The sequence below is a fragment of the Grammomys surdaster genome, unplaced genomic scaffold (assembly GCF_004785775.1).
Source record: "Grammomys surdaster isolate TR1022 unplaced genomic scaffold, NIH_TR_1.0 1166, whole genome shotgun sequence".
Classification (NCBI taxonomy): domain Eukaryota; kingdom Metazoa; phylum Chordata; class Mammalia; order Rodentia; family Muridae; genus Grammomys; species Grammomys surdaster.
Window position 1 is genome coordinate 365,921 of NW_021605585.1, and position 6,867 is coordinate 372,787.

A 6,867-nucleotide genomic window follows, 5' to 3' on the forward strand; every position below is an offset into this window, starting at 1 on the left:
AAACAGAGAGACAGAGACAGAAACAGAGAGACAGACAGAGACAGAGAGAGACAGAGAGAGACAGAGGGAGAGAGACTTACTACATAGTAAACATCTTTATAAAACTCCGTCACTTTAGTATATTAAAATATTGCCTTCCTAAAAAGGTTTTTGGTGGCCATTGCAAAATCACTCTCCTCTGTCTCGTTCTCCTTTCTTTTTTTTTTTAAATAGGAGGTCAGCATAGTTGACATGCTTTCATTTTATTTCTTTGCATGTTTGTAGACTGTCTCTCCTCCATAGAACGTCAGCTCTAAGGAAACTAGGTTTGTATTTTGATCAGCGGTAGGTAACACTGAACATGAATTCTTCCATATTGCTATAAAAGTAGAAAAGGGACACACAAGGAGAGGAGACATCTTAAGGAACAGAGACCAATAAAACAAAAAGTAATGAAATGAATGCGACACAGAAAGGGAAGAGAGGCCAGGAAATGAGAAGAAAAGAACGTAGCAGGATGGGGGAGAGGGGAGGTTACATGGCAGGGATGGGGGGGTGGAGGAGACAAGACGGGAAGGAGAGGTAGAGATCATATGAGGGAGGAGAAGTAAAGGAGAAAGGGTGGGGGAGGGGAGGTGGATGATAGGATGAGGGAGGAGAGGTGGAGGAGAAGGATGGGGGAGGAGAGGTGGAGGAGAAGGGTGGGGGAGGAGAGGTGGAGGAGACAGGAGGGGATAAAGTATGAGTAAGAAGGAATGATGGTATGTATGTATGTATGTATGCAGATGACAGAATAAAACCCATCGCTTTTCATGTTAACTTAAAAATTTAATTTAAGCAAAGTGCCTGACACATGACGAAAACTCAGCAAATATTTACTTTGCATGGATACAGTGTTAGTGCTCAGTGGGAATTTGCTCAAATGAATGGTATTAACATATTTTACAGAGTCTTACCCACTTGCAGAAGCAGCTTAGTCCCTGAGAACTCAGAACAGCCTGTACTCTGTCCCCTGATACAATACAAAGGTATTATTTGGGTTTTATCCTTCTTTATGTAGTCTAGTCTGGCATTAAAACACACATTATGTTTTACACATTTTAGACACAATTGGCCCTGAATGTTCCCTGCTTCAAAGGATTTCACATAAAAATTTTTTCTTCAGGCTTTTCTTATTTCTGGTTTGAAGACCCCAACCCCCTGAAATCTTCAAATTGTAATAGTAACGTAGTCTTTATTTGAAAAGAACAGAGAGTTCCATGGCACAATTGCTATGAGTAAGAGATGACGCAAATCTTCCTTGGTGACAGTATTTGCATTGAGAAGTGCCAGGTCCTGTACCAGCTTCTAATACAGTCTCCTTGGGACTACAGAAGAATGAACTTGGTTGAACTGTTCATTTGAGAGAGGAAGCAAATAGGGCTAACAGAGGGGACTAGTCACCATCAGGATCAGACTTAGGAGACTAATAATCACTGCAAGAGCATTGTCTACTGGCTTTCTCTTTATTTAAGTCAGTGGTTCTCAACCTTCCTTATGCTGTGACCTTTTAATACAGTTCCTCCTGTTATGGTGACCCCCTAACCATAAAATGATTTCATTGCTTTTTTGTAACTGTAATTTTTCTACTGTTATAAATCATAATGCGAATATTGGCATTTCTGGATGATCTTCAGGAACCCAGTAAAAGGGTTGTTTGACCCACTCCCAAAAGGGTTAATGACTCACAGGTCAGGAACTTTAAGTACTTTCTATTTTTTCTTTCTATTATTTCAGTATGTATTATGAAGATTTTTTAAAGATTTATTTATTTTATGTTTATGAGTACAGTCACTCTCTTCAGACACACCAGAAGAGGACATCGAATCCCATTACAGCCGCCACATGGTTGCTGGGAATTGAATTCAGGACCTCTGGAAGAGCAGCCAGTGCTCTTAACTGCTGAACCGTCTCTCTACCCCTTATTATGAAGACTTTTAAACAATTAAAACAAAGTCAAAACAGTATAGCAAAAAGCCATTTCCGCATCTAGGTAGAACCCTCATTAATATTTTGCTATATTTTCTTAACCTGTTTTTGACTTGAAAATTTAAAATAAATTTCAGACAGAATGGTATTTTATCCCTTCTATGTCTTTCAAAAAGCCAAGCATAATCCCTTATACAACCCCAGGGCCATCACCACTCCTTATGTCATTAAAAACAGCTCCTGAGTACCATCTCATTCTCAGACCATACTCAAGTCCCATCTGTTGCTGTGCGAATATTATTTGTAGTTGGTCTATCCAACTGGGCTGTGTAATTGAAGGCCACATATTTCCTCTCAGTCATGCCTTTTAAATTTAAGCAAAAATGCCCTTTCTTTCAGTTTCTCACCATTATCTCAGTGTCATTTTGGTTTGTTTGCTTGTTTTCATGACAAGGATTCATGCAAGAGACATAGCAATTGTAGTGTTAAGTGTCTGCCCTCTGGCTTAATCAAATTCTTCCCTGTGGATGCTTACTTTGTACTACTTACTTCCACGTTGCTTGTAAATTGAAGTTTTATCTAAAAGCTTGATTATCATACTATCAAAGGGCCTCTATGTTTGAAAACAAAAGTTTGCAGCTATTTCTTTTTTTTTTTTTTTTTTTTTTTTTTGTTAGTGGAACAAAGCTCTACAAAAGTAGAAGCTTTGTGAGGTTCAAAAAGAAGTAAGAAAAAAATGAGGAAAGGCTAGTAGGTCAAGCAGGAAGGTAGGACTATCTCAACTACTTCCCTTGCATCTTGGGACCTGACATTTGGCCACGTTTGCGAACTACAGTTTGGTCTGGATTTAGCCACAGGCTTGAGAGCTACAGTTTGGTAGAGATCACAGCACAGATTTAAGAATCACAGAAAGTATGAAACCTAAGCCAGAATATTAATTTTGTGATTTATGATGAGAAAAATAACTACTAAAACAATTGGAATGTTGCCATTGAAAAGACTAACGTACTTCCCCCACAGGCCTGTGGTTTCCAATCCTGTTAGTGTGTAAGACTCATCTGAGACTTACAAAAATACCACCCTTAGAGATTCCAATTTAATTGTTCTTGGGTGGGGACTGGGGATTGGTATTTTTGAAAGCTCCCCAGGTAGTTCAACTATGCTACCAGGGCAGAGCAACGTTGCTGTAGGTAGTTCTAAAGCAGAAGGCAATTTGTCATCAGAAATTGTTTTATAAAAATGAGACTGGGACTGGGGCCTAGGTAACACTAATAAAGTCAGTTTAAAGAGTTAGTGCCCGTCATGATGCCAGACATCTGTGTCTGACATGAGGGTCGGGGAGGTGTGTTTACTTCAAAAATTGTTTTTTGTGAATCTTTGAATTCCTGGTTTCCTCTTAGGGCTTGTTTCCTAGTCTCTCTGTAATTCTGCTTAAACTGCTCTTGGCAAAACTCTGATTAAATAGCTCTGAGCTGGACCTTTGGATACTGCTTTAACATTGAGTAACCAGTGTTTTGACCCTACCAACAATGGGTCTCATGCTCAGAGAGCATCAGCTCCTCTCAGATGTTCTGGCTGAGAAACAGGAAAGACCAGTGTTCTTGAATCCTCAGTTGCCTCAGAATGAGCTTCAAGGCTTGTTAAAAGATTGCTAAATCCTTGTCCTATAAAAGGTTTTCATTCCCTAGATTTGGAGAGGAGCCTCATGAAAAGAGGCAAATCAGCTTCTGAGGGGACATTCAGAAGTATCTCAAGACATTTTCCACCATCGGACTGGAGAGTGGAGTCAGTGCCTGTGTTTAGTGGTAAAAGGCCCAGGATGCTACTAACAATTCATACTGGTTTTTGAATTTCAGATAACCATGACCAACTCAATTTTTTTCTTTTCTCTTTTAAATCTGTCCGAAAGACTTCATATTTACATTAAGAAAGACAAATTTATATTTAAAAGTTACCTGCCAGACAGGATGTACTTGTGCCATAGAGAAGTTCCCCAGCTCTTCTGAGAACCAAGGTTCAAACTCTAGCCTTGTAAAACAATTAGATAAGCACATATGCTTCAAGAAACAAAATATCTTCTGTCTGGTTTTCAAATTATGATTTACACCTTGTATTGTTTTACCATCCTACCTGTTAGCAATCTGTCTAAACTCCACCCCCACAGTTACCTGGCAACTGCCAGGTAGGCCTGGCCCACTATAAAAGGGGCTTCTAGCCACCTCCTCTCTCTTTTGATCTCTTGTTCCTCTCTTGTCTTTGTCCCCTCACCCCTTCCCCCTTCCCTTCCCCCATAACTCACCACACCCACCCACCCATAGAACATATTCTCTTTCTCCTTATCTTTCTATAAATACGTCACTACCTGACCAGTTTTAAACAATAAAAATGTTTGTGAAAAAAATATTTGTGTAAGTGTCATAGCATTTAGCTTGAAAAATTCCAATCTAAGGTGATGGTTATGCTGTTGATTCATGGACTACACTCTGAAAACCATCTCACAAAGTAGTGGCTGGAGCTTGGATGCTGAATGTGATGCCTGAGATCTCTTTGACATGAGATATGACATATGATGGGAAAGTGAGATTTTAGGAAACCCCAGGCGTTCTAAAGACCAAACAAGCAGGTTTCTGTGAGTGTCCTGAAGGCTGAGCAAACAGTATGCATGCAGAACCAGACCGACAAGGAAACATAGCACTAGGAATAACCTTGCTCAGTGGTCAACTGCTTGCCTAGCATGCACATGGTCCTGGCAAAAAGAAAAAAAGAACTATATCAACAGAGATGTTTCGGGGGGGGGGACAGTCTACAGCAATTTTCTGGTCAATGCCCTTGAAAGGAGAATATGGTTACTCTAAAATCATATAAGATCTTTCAGTTGGTTTAAATAAAAATGGCTTCTATTTATTCTTATGAAGATTACACACTCTCAAATATATAATGTTTGTATTAATTCTCTGAGATATTAATACACGCAAGTAAAGAGGGCTATTTTTGCTTTTCAAAAGCATATTTTGTTAAACATTTGCTACTATCATACATGCACATAAGATCATATTCACCCTACTCCTCCCTGTAACTCCTCTTAGATTCACCCTCACCTCTCCTAACTTCCTCTGTTCTAGGTTATAAATTTTTTTTTAAGTATAACTTAGTTAGACTGTGGTGGCACACACCTTTAATCCTAACTTTTGGGAGGTAAAGGCAAGTGGATCTCTGAGTTCAGAACCAGCCTGTCTGAAAAGTGGATGCCAGAACAGTCATGGGTACACAGAGAAACCCTGTCTGGACAAAACAAGAAATCAACAAAACCAAAAATGACAAAAATGTTATTTTACTTTTAAGACTATTATTGTTAGGTCACAAAACAGGCCCCTGAAAGCCCATGCTAATGATAACATTTAGAATGACAGCCTCTTTTTTCAATAATTGCTGTTATGCATGCATATATGTGCATGCATATAATTCCTAAACATAACCTGCTCAGTCTTAACAATGATTTTTCCTTTGTTTTAATTTTTCATGTGTATGAGAGTTTCACCTATGTCTTTATCTGTGTATCACAAGCTTGCAGTGCCTACAGAGGCCAAAGAGGATGTTCAGTCCTCTGAGACTGAAGTTATAGATCACTATGAACCACTATTTGGGTTCTGAGAATTGAACTCAGGTCTTCCAGTGTAGAAGGAGCTAGGGTGGCAGGAGTAAGGAGAGGAAGAGGAAAGGGAAGAGGAGGAGCTAGAGAAAGCAGAGATGTAGGAGCGATGGAGAGCCGTGCAGGTATGGAGAGCAGTCGAGGGTAACAACTTTTATTTAGGTTTGCTAATTGGGAAACAACTCTCTTTGTATGGGCATATTGGCATTGAGCATTACCAAACATGTAAAGCCTTTGATTAATCTTTAAGCATTAGAGTCTCATTTTCTTACTGGGCCCTCATGGATGGGGGGATGGTCTGGGTAATGCCCAGTCTTTCGGAGACAGCGTAGAAGATTGGCAGAGCCATCTCCCACACTGGCGTCTCATGGGTGGCAGGGCTGGTGTTTCTGGCTGGTCATTTCTAGCTGCCACATGCACTTGGCCTCTGGCCACAGAATATGGCAGCTGAGATAGACAGAACTGTTGTGGCTTAGATAGTCGGCTTGACCAGTGGCTGATTTTAGAATATCTCCCACAACATTCTAGAAGAAAAGCCAGGGCTCTGAAACCCAGAGTCTGCTCTCCAGTCTCCATACAATGTGTTTTAATCGTATGCATGTATCAATCCTCCCCAAGTTTCTGCCACATCCACCTCTACAAACACAATCTCTTCCCAAGTTCCACCCTTTTATTCTTAAACTCATGGGGACAGCAGACCTGCTAGAGGCCACATTGTTAAAGAAAAGTGACTGCCCCTCCTTTAGAAGCATCAACTGTCACTAAGTTCTTCCGATAGACTTGAGGGTATCATGTGTCCCTTCCCACTTCTAGGTTGAAACAATGACTGGTTTGGTCTCATGCAGATTTTGTGCAGGCAGCCAGAGCTATTGTGAGTTCTTTAGTGCAGCAATCATGGCATGCATAGAAGATAGTGTTTTCCTCTCATTCTCCCTGACCTCTGGCTTTGTCAGACTTTCTACTCCTCTTTTACCCATGGTCTCTAAGCTCTGAGGGTAGGAAATGTGGTAGTCCTTCTGTTTGTGGCTGAGCACTCCACAAACATGTTTTCTCTGTGCTATGACCAGTTATAAATTTCTGTATTAGGTGTAATAGCAATACTTTGTATTATTATTTTGGAGAGCTTCAGGACAACTCTGATCATTATCCTGTATGTAGGATAACTCTAATAAAACTCTTATATGGATATCTTACACACACACACACACACACACACACACACACAGAGAGAGAGAGAGAGAGAGAGAGAGAGAGAGAGAGAGAGAGAGAGA